This window comes from Dendrobates tinctorius, unplaced genomic scaffold (assembly GCF_039654945.1).
Source record: "Dendrobates tinctorius isolate UK_male_01 unplaced genomic scaffold, ASM3965494v1 ptg000326l, whole genome shotgun sequence".
Taxonomy (NCBI): domain Eukaryota; kingdom Metazoa; phylum Chordata; class Amphibia; order Anura; family Dendrobatidae; genus Dendrobates; species Dendrobates tinctorius.
Window position 1 is genome coordinate 1968905 of NW_027361993.1, and position 15241 is coordinate 1984145.

The 15241-nt window shown below is 41.4% G+C and overlaps 1 non-coding gene across 1 annotated transcript; it reads left to right on the forward strand.

The window, feature by feature from the left end:
* Positions 1–12535: 12535 nt before the first annotated feature.
* TRNAL-CAG (transfer RNA leucine (anticodon CAG)) lies at positions 12536–12618 on the forward strand. Its single transcript has one exon. It is a non-coding gene; the product is annotated as a tRNA-Leu (tRNA).
* The last annotated feature ends 2623 nt before the right edge of the window (positions 12619–15241 follow it).

A 15241-nucleotide genomic window follows, 5' to 3' on the forward strand; every position in this document is an offset into this window, starting at 1 on the left:
CTCCCCACAGGTGGAGCTGGAGTCCCAGGGAAGTGTAGATGTAGTGATGGGGGAAAGGCACAGGCGGTGTAGGTGCTGGTACCCAGATGTAGCGGTGCTGGAATAACTGTAGGACACCAGAGCGTGCAGTTCCAAAGCTTTACTCACAGTCTGCAGGTTACACAGATGCCTGCCTCCGTGCTGTGTCCTCCGGGTCAGGACCTCAGCCAACCTCCGGGACCAAAATGGAAAGCTCCCTTCCAACACTCCGCCAACATGTACCTTCCTGAACTACTCCTTTCTAGCGCTTGTTGGGGAAGCACTCACAGGACCGTGGTTCACTGAAGCGCCTCCTGTCTAACAGATGTTCCTCAGACTTTACTTGTATGGCAGACAGCTGTAGCCTTTTCCTTTTGGCTCCCACACGTCGATGCTGGGGCCTCCGAGCCTTAGTTGGGTACAGAGCATTTATAGCTGCTACTTCCCCCGTTTTCTGCTGCAGGAATGTCAGTGTCCCTACAAACTCGGAGACCGGAATTGGGACCATGCGCTCCAGCTAGGAGTGAGCCTTAACTCTGCTCATCCTCCAGCTCCCCTTCTCACGTCCACACACTTCCCCTTCCCTGCACAGAGTGCCCTAACTCACCTCCTCCCGACCACAGAGAGCAGCTCCTCAGCAGTCAGATTCAGAGGTGTCCCTGCTAGCCTGGAGTGGGAAATGTGTTGTGTGTTGGTTTCACTGCTAGAGAGATCCTTCGTTGCTCCCAAGCTTGACAACACACTGCCTAGGAGGAAGGTAATGCCACAGTGGCGACCGTACTCTTGGGGACGCCACAAGTGCACTGAGGCCCAGCCACTGCTGGATGATGCTGCTGGTACATTGACCCAGACCACTACATTCCCCTCGCACTCTACACTGCCAGAATCTGACCCAGAGGAAACTCAGGTTCCTCTTCCCACATACTATACCACCTTACACGGTAACAAAGAGGAAGGTGCAGATGAAAGTGCAGGTTCCTTGAGCAGGTGGGGGGGCATACTCATGGGCGATGGCACTGGCACAGGGCACCGCATAGTACGCAAAAGTGTCTCTGCCGGTGCGAGGGCCTAAACAGCCAAGTGCAGTGAGATGGAAGATGGGGACGACAAGGAGTTCAGAGTAGTGCAGGGATTCCCTAGCAAGGAGACTTATGTAATTGTTTTCAATATTGGGACAGCAATTTTTGGGGAGCACTATACTCTGGTGAATGATATATGGGGCCCACCATACACTGGAGCATTCCAAAGGTGGACATCAGACACTGGAGCAGCATTTACAGGGCCCATTATACACTAGAGCAGTAGAAATGGGGCCCATTATATATGGAGCATTATTTGGGCCCATAAGACAGTGGAGCTTCATCCATTGGGACCAACATATACTATAGCATTATGTGGAGCTCATCATATACGGTTTGAAACATTACATGGGATCAATGATTCCATATGGAGAAATATATGGGCCTCATTACTCTGTATAGCGCACTAAGCGCTGGCCATAATACTGTATGGAGTTATATACTGTCCGTTTTTGGAGGTATTGGAGAATTTAAAATGGATATCAGTCATGAGATGTAAGAAGTGAAGTATTTTTCATTGTACTATACTGCTATTTCTCTGCCGTATCGGAGCATCATGAGTTGTGGTATGTGTTAAAGGGGCGCTCTTTGGCCCTGGGCCCACGAAAACCCGGAGCCAGCCCTACCCCCCCACAACTGTAGCCAAATAACCCCCATTTTTCAGTGCGTAACTAGTATTATGAAGTAAATTAAGGTTGACAAGCTTAAGTAATAAGAATTGATGCTTTTGGCATTCAAATGGGCACTGTAGGTGTGTTTCCTGTCCTCCTCTCACTGCCGACTTTAATTCCCCATTGACTTACATTGGGTTTCGCGTTTTTGGTCGGACACCCGACTTTTCCCTATAGTCGGCCGATTTTGCTCGACCCGACTTTTGGAAAAGTCGGGTTTCATGAAACGAAACTCGACCCTAAAAAACCAAAAGTCGCTCAACTCTGGTCGTAGGTAATCAAGCGGGGGGTTATTTAAGTCCACCCTTTTTCAACCGCCGGCTATGCCAAGCATCATCATGGCATCCGGCATCTATACTATCCGGTCCTCCTGATGAACCGTGAGAACAGGGAAACGTGTTGAGGCGTCTACTCATGCTAAGTGCTAAATCCTATTAAAAAACTGCTCTAATATGATTATCTGTGCTATGATGCTATTATATAGAGCTGGTTTATGAGGATGTTAAAATGAATTTTGTGCAATATCCTCGACCTGTGTGAAGCTCCATTATATTTTGGGCTTTCTGTTCTGGTGCTATAGTGTTTTGGATATGGGACAATTTTGATGAGTTATTTTTTCTTTTTTTTCTCTTTTTAGGAAAAAGACCATTTCAATATCTTTATGCTTATTATGATGTTATTGGATAGAGCCACTATATGAGGTTATGTAAGATGTTATTGGTGGAGTATCCCTGATTTATATCTAAATTTCATCTTAATTGGATATTCTTGTATTGTTCTGAAACTATAGTGCTGTTTTGTGTAGGATTACACTGGGGAACAATTTGAAAAAAATATTCTGTTGAGTTAGGTTTTTGAGCTGATTTACGGTATACTAAAATTGGCATGCTGATTCCAAAAATGTAGTCAGTTTTTTTCTATCACGTCAAGTTTTTCCTCCTCAACTTACCTGCCATAGAAGCACAATTGCACTGATTTCTGTAATAAGACTTGTTATCTGAGTACAATTCGACTCATATAGAGCTACGTGGCAACTTGTAAGAGTAGTCACAACTGAGACAGTGTGGTGAGAGGTGTGTACAGCTCCCAATACGTCATAATTATCAATATCTTTACCCAAAAAATGTATCATAGTAGGAATAAATAGGATTTGTGATAGCTTTTCTCTTTACATTGGGCGCTTAGTTGTAATTTATATATCTTTTATGATTTTTTTCTTTGTTAGTTTTCAAAGCTTGTAACTTTCCATCTCAGTGTTTTATTTACTTATGTACATATTTCCTTTGTTTCAGATCATGTCTGCTCCTTCTTCCTCTCGTCGTAAATGCCTAAACAACCCTGACTCCTTCTGCTATATTTGTGGTGTTTTCACCATTCCAGTTCAAAGGGCAAACATCAGTGCATTTGTCAAACAAGCATATTTTGCATATTTTAAAGTAAAACTCGGTGATCAAGATAAGCCATGGGCCCCTCACATAGTGTGCAAGCAGTGTGTCGAGAGTTTACGGATGTGGACCAAAGGAACACGTGAAAAGTTGGCATTTGGTATCCCCATGGTGTGGAGAGAGCAAAAAAGTCATTCCACAGACTGTTACTTCTGTTTAGTGAAAACATCAGGATTTAACCTGAGTGAAGTTGGCACCCCATGTTCTCAAAAGATGAATAAAAATATACAATAAAAATTTTAAAAATGAATACACCATTTGTTTGTGCTGCGTTTGTGCCACAAAAATGAACGTTTGCACCGCTTTGGTTTCCGAGATATTGTGCGCTCAATTTGCTGAAACTCCACCCACTTTCCACCCCATGTTCTTAAATTTTAAAAATGAATACACCATTCGTTTGTGCTGCGTTTGTGCTGGTTTGTGCCGCAAAAATGAACGTTTGCGCCGCTTTGGTTCCAGAGATATTGCGCGTTATATTTTTATGAAGCTCCGCCCACTTTCCACCCCATGTTCTTAAATTTTAAAAATGAATACACCATTTGTTTGTGCTGCGTTTGTGCCGCAAAAATGAACGTTTGCACCGCTTTGGTTTCTGAGATATTGTGCGCTCAATTTGCTGAAACTCCACCCACTTTCCACCCCATGTTCTTAAATTTTAAAAATGAATACACCATTCATTTGTGCTGCATTTGTGCTGGTTTGTGCCGCAAAAATGAACGTTTGCGCCGCTTTGGTTCCAGAGATATTGCGCGTTATATTTTTATGAAGCTCCGCCCACTTTCCACCCCATGTTCTTAAATTTAAAAAATGAATACACCATTTGTTTGTGCTGCGTTTGTGCTGGTTTGTGCCGCAAAAATGAACGTTTGCACCGCTTTGGTTTCCGAGATATTGTGCGTTCAATTTGCTGAAACTCCACCCACTTTCCACCCCATGTTCTTAAATTTTAAAAATGAATACACCATTCGTTTGTGCTGCGTTTGTGCTGGTTTGTGCCGCAAAAATGAACGTTTGCGCCGCTTTGGTTCCAGAGATATTGCGCATTATATTTTTATGAAGCTCCGCCCACTTTCCACCCCATGTTCTTAAATTTTAAAAATGAATACACCATTTGTTTGTGCTGCGTTTGTGCTGGTTTGTGCCGCAAAAATGAACGTTTGCACCGCTTTGGTTTCCGAGATATTGTTTGCTTCTGCAGTTTCTTCTACGGACCAGGTAAGAACATCTGTGGACTGCTGGTGCCCTATTTACATTCTGCCACTACCAGCTGTAACCCTAGGGCCCCCACCCTAGTCAGGTTGGAGACAGGAGTGAGACTAGGGAGATGGTGGTCGGGTGGATCGCCCTTGCGGGTGTGAAGTCTGACGGTCTAGTTAGGGTTGCAGCGTTGGGAATCTAGATCGGCAGGGGCACCAGTGGTCCGCACCTGGTCTCAACGTTATTAAATTATTGTATATATTTTCTGTTGTGGTTTCTCAGCCAGAGGTGTGTCTGACTTTTCAGCTGCAGTCTTATTGGTTATTTTTGTCACGTGAGTGTTGGCTGTCCTCTCCCTGCTGACGTCACCTTGCAGGGAGGGTTTTAGGACCCAGTGGCTCACATAGTTCCATCTGGGCCTGCTGAGGGGTTTTGTTTCTTTTTTTTATATTACCCAGCAGGCCTAACACATTGTTTAGCCAAATTACGTTGCACTATAAAAAGAATTCCAGGGAAAAAAAAGATTGTGATTACTTTTGACGTTGGCCAGTTTATGTAAAGTGACTGTCATCTTCTATGAAAATCTTTGCATAAATATGCAATGACCGTAGACATCACCACTTTGTGTGTGATGGCTTTGGATTGCAGTGTGAATATGGCTGGGTTAACATTACATTTGGGCATACTGGGCATACGCTCCATTCATTTCTATGATCTGGCTGGGGTCCGCAAGTGACCCTAGTTGGCTCATTTTTGCTCCATATGTGGTTTTCTTGCTGGACTCAAAACCGTGGTAGACCATGATTTTGTGTCTGGCTCAAAACAAAAGTATTGTTATTTTAATATAGCTGTCCAACTAAACAGGACCTTCAGAGCTTAATAAATCTTTGCAAATCAAACACACATAAAAATGGAATTACCAATAACAGATGAAACTTTGTAGACAGCAGAACTGTTTAAAGAACCATGAAACGGTTTAATCATAATGGGAAATCCACATTAACAAAATGTTAACAGAATAAAAAAATATTGGTAAGGCATATTTTAGGTTATTTTAAACATACACTTTAAGCACCAAAACAACCTTAGAGGAAAGCATTACTAACACTTTGTTTGGTGCCAGGATACTTTTAAACTTTCCACAACAATCTTGGAGCCTGTGACTTGCCACGGGACTCATGATGAGACAGATTCTCCACATATTCACTCCTCCTTTGTAAATATTACAACATGGGGTTGTATCTTGGTCTTTGCAGAGGCTGTTGTAATAAAGTCACACAGGTCATCATATTTCTCCCAGCCATTACATTTTCTTCTACAATAGGCAACATAATGACCAAGAGACATATTGCCAGTTCCTGGAATGAAGGCAACAACCCCTCGTAGCACAAATGAATGACTGTCCAGATGTATGTTCACAGGTATTTCGGACAGTGTATACTGTGTTTCTGCACTTATTTCAATACAAAGTACTTGTCCAGTGGTGCAGCTGTGCGTGACCGAACCACTGCAAAGGAATTTCAATGAAGATGCATCCTGAATTTTCAAGCCATCTGGACACTCTTGAGGTGACTTTAATGGCTTTAGACATTTTGAAACATTTAGGTGTAGCCCATCTTCCAATGCTAGCTGAAGTTTACTAAGTCCATTAGTTTCTAAAATATGTATATTGATTGGCAGAAGAGGGATTGCTCTTGAATTAGCTATATTTCTATTGCAGTACACAGAAGAACACTGTGTTTTAATTATTACACTTGGTACCTGTCTCATTGTCATTGAGATTATGTGTGCAACATTACATTCAGCATTGACCTGCCTCACACCTGACTTCAGCTGAACATATTCAAATATTCCAGACAGTATTTTAGCCCTCATTGCATAAACTTCCTTTCCAACTCCCTTTGTCAGTGCGCAACATCAATTCTAATAAAGCATGGTGGTAGTTTTGATGCAACATTCCTGGTCAACACTCCAAAACACTGATTTATATATGTCTTCAAGTCGGGGTAAGGAGTGAAAGCCTTAACTAGAGCTCCAAGCAAAGCGAGGGAGAAATCACAAACTGCTTCCTTTGGAACAGTAGCACCTGCTTGTTTCCATTCAGTCAGCCATTGTGCTATAGAATTAACAGTATGGCTCTCAGAAAGCATCTGCACTACTGGGATATGATCTCCACTCGAACACAAAACCCCTTGGTACAAAAAGATGTGTGCAGAAATGCCAACAGGTCTTTTTAGTTTTCTCACTACTGAACCTGTTGCATCAAAACTTACATAGGAACCCAAGTTCTTTGACTTTATTTGGTAGACTTGCATCTGAGACTGGGTCCAGTAATGGCAAAAAAATTTATCTAGACCAATGTTGTGTATGCTTCCAGTCTGAGGAACACTGTATTTCAGGAGATGTAATGAAAGAATTGGGTCCTTGTGCATTAACTCTCTTTCGCCAATCTCTTGCTTGGCTTTTCTTAACGTTGCTAGATTTGGTAGATGGCTAGGCTCAGGGTCACCAACATCCATAACTTTATAAGCCTCAGCTGCTCGCCATACATGTGCTTGTTTTCGTCCTTCCCAGAGTTCTTTTGACAACCTTTTTCTTAAATCTCCTGATAATTTACATTTTGATTTTCCTGTGTGGAGACTGTCATCAATATTGCAGATCATACACTTAAGCACTACTGGCTTAGCAATCTCTGGTATTTCTTCAACTTTTATGGATAGTTGTGCATCACACTCTGTGCAGCACCCTGTTATATCTATGTAGTTAGATACAACATTTGGATAAACCTTTGCCCTCCTGAATTTAAGTGTGCACGATGACTTGATATTTTTCCAGATCTCCTCATTCAATATGTGAGTCCATGTACCAGGTTTTAAGATTGTGTATTCTCTTTTATCAGCATACATAGATTTGTCATTGTAAATTACTTTTTCAGGCCAAATTTTGATCCAGCTCTGAAAAGAAAGACTGAACTCAAACTGAATGTCATAGCACTGAACTGATGAATGACTCTCTGTTCCTTCTGAGCTCTCACTGTTGGAAGGTTGTTTTGGGATATTTGTAACATCTTTGTACAGACCAAGGGCTTCCCATACATTGTGCCGATTTGTCTTTACAAACGTGTAAAGGTTTTTTGGTGACATTTTGTTATTTAATTTTTGACACAAGTCTACCCATACTTTTTCTGAGGGGAATGCTATTGCCTGTCCTGTAATAATTTTTTCATGTGAAGAACAGATGACATTTATAATGTCATCATAGTCACAGGCTGGCTTCCTGGGCATCTGATCAAAACAAAAAATGTTTTTATTAGTTTTACATGCAGTGTATTATATGGAAAATAATTGATTACATAATTTTTAATAGTTAAGATACAGTGGTCCCTCAACATACAATGGTAATTAGTTCCAGGTGAATCATCATATGTTAAAACCATACTGGAGCAGCAGGTGATGCTGCATTCAACAGAGTCCTTCATATGTTGAAATGATCGTATGTTGGGGCCATTGTATGTGTTGAGGGATCACTGTACTGAGATTAAATAATCCTATTCTTAGCATGCTCACTTCTCTCTACTTTTACAGATGAAAAGTGTATTGTGTATCTCTGCCTCTCCCATAGTAATAAATGGTGGGGGCGTGCCTGCCACAGCAAAGCCCTGTGGTTGGCAGTCACTCTGCACAGGGCGGTGATTGCTCCATGCAGGGGAGCACTGAGGGCCACTGCAGGAGATTGCAGGGGGTCCCAGTGGTCAGTACCAACCCCCCCCCCGGGGGGGGTGGGATAGGGGATAAGTTTTGCAGCAGAGTACTCTTTTAATGGGTTAAAGCATTACTGTAATTACAAACAACTTGATGTGTTGGAGAACTACAACCCCCAGCATACCCGGACAGCCTTTGACTGTCCGGTCATGCTGGGAGTTGTAGTTTTGCAACACCTGCAGGCACCCTGCTTGGGAAACACTGTTGTAGACAGATAAAAGTACAACTCCATGATTGAACTAAAGTTTCTTTGCTCAGGTAATAGCTTTGCAGAAATCTACCAAGACAGTTTAGCACATTTTCAGTTCAAATAAGTAAGTACACTTGATTTACCCTGGGAGTCTCTCAGCTAGTAGTCAAATTGTTAGGCCTTTCCCCAAGTTACAGTGTGTGGGGGAGGGGCATCACAAGCAGGAAATCGAAATGAAGTATGGGGTCTAGTAAGGAACAATTTATACATTTTTTTATTATAAAATTGCTATGGCTAGCCGGTGTTTTTCATTTCTTTTTATCTCCCTTTATCCATATATCAGTTACAGTGATTTGAGGCACAAACTCAGTGCGAGATACAGCACAAACGAATGATGTATTTATTTATTTTTAAAATTTGAGAACATGGGGTGGAAAGTGGGTGGAGTTACAGCAAATTGAGCGCACAATATCTCGTAAACCAAAGCGGCACAAACGTTAATAAACCAAAGCGGCACCAACGTTTTTTTTTGCAGCGCAAACCAGCACAAACGCAGCACAAACAAATGGTGTATTCATTTTTAAAATTTAAGAACATGGGGTGGAAAGTGGGTGGAGTTTCAGCAAATTGAGCGCACAATATCTCGGAAACCAAAGCGGTGCAAACGTTCATTTTTGCGGCACAAACCAGCACAAACGCAGCACAAACAAATGGTGTATTTATTTTTAAAATTTAAGAACATGGGGTGGAAAGTGGGCGGAGCTTCATAAAAATATAACGCGCAATATCTCTGGAACCAAAGCGGCGCAAAAGTTCATTTTTGCGGCACAAACCAGCACAAACGCAGCACAAACGAATGGTGTATTCATTTTTAAAATTTAAGAACATGGGGTGGAAAGTGGGTGGAGTTTCAGCAAATTGAGCGCACAATATCTCGGAAACCAAAGCGGTGCAAACGTTCATTTTTGCGGCACAAACCAGCACAAACGCAGCACAAACAAATGGTGTATTCATTTTTAAAATTTAAGAACATGGGGTGGAAAGTGGGCGGAGCTTCATAAAAATATAACGCGCAATATCTCTGGAACCAAAGCGGCGCAAACGTTCATTTTTGCGGCACAAACCAGCACAAACGCAGCACAAACGAATGGTGTATTCATTTTTAAAATTTAAGAACATGGGGTGGAAAGTGGGTGGAGTTTCAGCAAATTGAGCGCACAATATCTCGGAAACCAAAGCGGTGCAAACGTTCATTTTTGTGGCACAAACCAGCACAAACGCAGCACAAACAAATGGTGTATTCATTTTTAAAATTTAAGAACATGGGGTGGAAAGTGGGCGGAGCTTCATAAAAATATAACGCGCAATATCTCTGGAACCAAAGCGGCGCAAACGTTCATTTTTGCGGCACAAACCAGCACAAACGCAGCACAAACAAATGGTGTATTTTTATTCATCTTTTGAGAACATGGGGTGCCAACTTCACACAAGTCAGGAATTAACAAGAAAAATAAAAGTAAAATAGAATATCCAAATCTACCGTCAGCTATCAGACCAATGCCTCATTCAGCTGAAATTCCAGTGCCAGTTTTCGAACAGCTACCATCTCTAGAAGTTCTGAGTGATGTTGACGAACACAGTGACAGCAATGATGCAGAATTTGAAAGTCACAAGGATTCAGTTCGTAAGGGATTTGATCAGCACGAGTTAAATGATTTAGCACGTGAATTGGGCTTATCAAAAAAAGCTTCAGAATTACTAGCATCAAGGCTGAATGAGAAACAGTTACTTGAACAAGGAGCGAAGGTATCATACTTTCGTACTAGAGAAAGTACATTTTTGCAGTACTTTCGGTGTGACAGCGGTTTTGTGTTTTGCCATAATATTCCTGGTTTACTACAAGAATTAGGGCTTTCAATGTACAATCCAAATGAATGGCGACAGTTTATTGATAGCTCAAAGCGGAGTCTTAAGTGTCTCCTTCTACACAATGGCAATTTATTTGGTGCAGTCCCTATTGGGCATTCTGTCTCTCTTCGTGAAGAACATGGAGATGTAAAGAGAGTTATTGAGTTATTGAAATATGACACACACAATTGGATCATCTGTGTTGACCTTAAAATGGTTTGCTTCCTTCTTGGTCAGCAACGTGGGTACACAAAGTATCCCTGCTTTCTCTGTATGTGGGATAGCAGAGCTCGAGAAAAGCATTGGGTTGAGTCGAATTGGCCTCCAAGATCTGGTCTTAAACCTGGAGATCCTAACATTCTACATCAGCCACTTGTTGACAGGAAGAATATACTATTCCCACCTCTGCACATAAAACTAGGTCTCATGAAGCAATTTGTAAAAGCATTGCCAACTGACGGCGACTGTTTTAAGTACATCATGTTGGCACTTCCTGGACTGTCCATTGAAAAAATCAAGGCTGGTGTGTTTGATGGTCCACAAATTCGACAGCTCATCAAAGATGAACATTTCACCGGGACTATGTGAGATCTTGAGAAGAATGCTTGGTTATCATTCAAAGACGTCGTCAAGAACTTTCTTGGAAATACATGTGCAAGTAATTACAAATAAATTGTTCAGAAACTATTGGAGAGCTACAAAGCGCTTGGTTGCAACATGAGTATTAAACTACATTTTCTGCATTGCCATCTTGCCAACTTTCCGGAAAATCTTGGTGCTGTTAGCGATGAGCAAGGTGAACGATTTCACCAAGATTTGAAGGTTATGGAAGACCGTTACCAGGGTAGATGGGATGTACATATGATGGCTGACTATTGCTGGAGCATCAAACGTGATTGTCCTCAAGTTAAACACTCCAGAAAAAGCTATAAATGTACATTTTTACCTTAAATACTTGCATATATATATATATATATATATACAGTATATATCCTTTGTAAAAAAACATGATAGTGTTAAAAAACATATTTGTCATGCCAATTTCTTATATATTTCATTTTTTGTTCATATTTGTACTATTTAAAAAAACTAAAAAACTTTTTAGGTACAGTAGTTTAAATATTTTTGAGAAGACAAAAATCCTATAGTTCAAAAACTTGACGTGATAGAGAAAAACTGAGATCATTTCTGGATTCAGCATCCAAAAATTAATTAAGAACAGTTGTCTGACCTAACTCCTAAAAAATTGCGTTCCCCAGTGTTATTCATATAGTAAGATCTGCCAGATAGCCATTGAGCAGGCAGACTCTTGAATGTTTTTATGGGTTAATTTTTGTCTTTTTTTGTCTATACTGCCTGAACCATTAAGGTGAACCTCTGTTTGGTATATGTTTTAATATCCTTTCATTCCTTTCTACACTATATTGTTTTCCCACCTATATTGATAGGGTGAATTAGGGGAGAGAGGGATAGTCCACGTTGAGTGGGGGCGCCAAAAAAAATCGTTTCTTAGGGTGCCAACCTCCACAGTAAGGAAGGAGAAAGACGAGGTTATTGTAGGGTTTTTGGCAGATAGCTTTTTTGGTCATATATTTTTTGAATCTTTTGGTTTATGTATTTTTCTACACTGGGTTAGGTGTTTTATAAAAGAATCAAATAAAATATTCTGTTTTTAAAGGAGATTAATGTGCACTTTATCTTTAGAAAATAGGATTTGCAAATGTTCTTGAAAAAGAATGAAAATTTGCTGCAAAAGTTTAACCCTTCTAACATCTCAATAAAAGAAAAGGAACTTTAAAAAAAATGATGCAGAAATACACATAGAAAATAAAACAGACATGTGGAAAATGTTATTTATTAACTATTTTGTGTGATGTGACTTTCTTGTTTAAGGATACAAGCAGTGAATGTTTTAAAATTGTTAATTTCTCAAAATCTTCACAAAACTTTAGATATGTTCAGAAAAAAAAGCTAAAAACATACTCACCTAGATTCACCACCAACATAAAGGACAATATGTCACAAATAAACTCTTTCAAAATGATTGGGATAGGCTGAAGCATTCCAGAGTTATTAACACATAAAGTGACACTTGTCAGGTTGGAAAAATTGGACTTGGTCATTAAGCTCAAAAGTGTCTCTGTCACTAAGGGGTTAAAGATCAATAACAAAAATAAATTATGATACACTTCTATTCATCACAAGCAATGATCATCTGTCTGCTGTCTGGTTTGGAAACAGTTAATTTACACAAGACTCAACAGAAGTCAGGATGGCCGAGCGGTCTAAGGCGCTGCGTTCAGGTCGCAGTCTCCTCTGGAGGCGTGGGTTCGAATCCCACTTCTGACATTGTTTTTTTTCAGTCATGAAATTGTACAGCTTCTCCCACAAATTGTCCTGTTGTCTGTGAAACAACACCTGTAACCCTATCCCTACCATTTATAAGTTATACCATAATGAGAATATCACAAAGCTTAACCCTTTCCATGCTGTGATCCGACCCCTTGTGTGGACAATCATTACCTGTCTGATTTCTTTCCTTATGTTAGAGAGCAGTTATATGTGCTCTAACAGCTGTAGCTAATGTACGGGAATATAGATATACAGCGCGTCACTACATTAGTGTAAACATAAGCCAATCCCTGTGTGGTATGAAAATAGTAAAGGAATATCAGCTGAAAAACCAAATCCCTTTGCAACAACATATTGCAGCTGTCACATTGGCCACTAGAGATCAGTATAGTCAGACTGAGGTGTCTGAGGTCCACAGGTGGAGCTGACTCTAGGGGCCACGCTACAGCTATACGCAAATATCTCTTAGGTGTTATCTCCCCTATAGTAGAGCGTCAACTGTAAAATACAGGAGGCTCCTGCACATGTCCTGTGTCCTCACCATAACTGGGATGTAGAATTATCACCTATTTACCACCTATTATTGATTGATGGGGGTTCCCTCAAATCATCCTCTATGGGGCGTCCAGAAAAGTCAAGTGCAGCGCTCGGCAGCCACATTAGGAAATCATTGAGCAGTGGTCGGACATGACGCTCCAGTCGAACTTTCTTTCTAACTTACAAAGTGCAGTAAGCCGCTTGCACACAAGCATTATCGGGGCAATAAACATGAGTGGGGATGCTGTGGTGACGCAGGACATAGTTACTATTGTTATGTCCCAGCTCAGGGGCACACTGGGGACCATCAAGGGGATTCCTTGTACCCATGGACCAGTTGAGTCTGGAGATCAATATCACAATTATTTTACAGACTTCTTAATCAATAGCACCATTTGTATAGCTTATGATCATTTTTGGTCTCTTAATGGTGAGGTTCTAGATAAAAAAAAACATCAGTGCAAATGAATATTAGAAAAACTTTTTAAAAAAATATTTTGCTCCACATGTCAAGACTCCTGAAACTTTAGATTTTCAATCTATTCCTCTCCTACCTGAGCTTCAAGTTAGTGACGCACCTCAAAGCTAGATCACCTTTTCATAGCTAGGGAACACACACGAATTAGCCAATTTGTGAGCTAAGTACCTAACATTTCATATGTATAATGTATTTGGCAGTAATTTAGTCTAAAGGAAACCTGACCAACGTTTCCCACCAGTGTCTTGTGCAGCTCGGTCCTGGTGGCGTCTCCTCCGCTACCAATCACTGACAGGGCTCTCCCTGTATACGCACTGTGAGACAGTGACCGGTGTCATATGTGAGGGTCGCTATGTGTCCCCCAGGATGTGCTCTGAAATATATTAGATCTGCTGGAGTGCCTTGTGATCACAGCAATGGACCTGTGACTCACAGGGCAGAATAAAAGTAAGTTTGAACCTGGTCAAGCTATTTGGACCAAGGAGTTTGTTTAGGAAAACCCGGTATGGGCTTTTATTTTTGAAACGGACTGCAGGAAGGTTGTGTAGTGAGGTCCGTTTCCTCCAGTCCAGGTCTTATGAGTGGCCTATGGCCACAGATTGGAAAAGGAAAAAACAAAACCCTGCTGGGAGGAATGATTTGGTCAGTGTTGCTCTGGTGAGGAAACAGAGCAGGTGATCTGCAGAGCACGCCCTGTGTGAGTTAACACAGGGCCAGCGGAGCCAAAGGTACTGGCAACCCTCACTGCATATCCAGCAGTACGTCGCTCACTGCAACTGCCCTGGACTGGCGTTATGTTTACCCGGCTGCGATCCGGAAGATACAGTGTGCTGTGCACTGAGTGAGGTGTTGGACATTAAACACGCTTTGGTTTGAACTTTCTTGGGTTACTGCCTCATAACTGCACAGCGTGGACACCGCTGCTTTACAGCAAATAGAGAGAGACATAATTCAAGAGCAGCGAGCGGTGAGAAGGTGCAGAATATTTTATATTTTATTTATCAGTCCATGTTATTTGTTTACTTTCTGCTTAAAATTTCAAGGGAACCTGTCACCAGTTTTGTGACATAGCAGCTAAAAATATTGCCTTATTCAGCATCTGCTATGCTTTCCCTATATCATTATAGAACCCCCTGACTCCCCAAACTAATGTCATCTATATAAAGGTCATGCAATTCTGATTACACCCATGCTATTATTTTAGAAATTTGGGTTTACGTTTTATGAGGTTCAGTGACGTTCAGTATGAGGAGTGGCGATGTCTGGATTCCCGAGGGATTTCTCAACAACTTGATATCTCTCAACCAGGCTAACCAGGTCGTCTGCATTCCAAGGGTCGCTGTTTATCACCACCAGCTTGACCATCTGGGCAGGAGTGGAAGTCTCTGGCTGTAACCACTTTTGCACCAGGTGCCACAAGTCAAACATTTGCAAAATCAAACTCTCTATCCCTACATGATGGTGCTCTCAGAGAACATAGAAAAACACTGGTGAGCGATCGCCTTTAAAATTATGCAGCAGGTGAAATTCCTGCCTCACCCTGGATTTAGCCCTAATGGCTTCTTGTGTGGAGGGGGGAAGAGGGGCACATAGGGTCTAAATCCT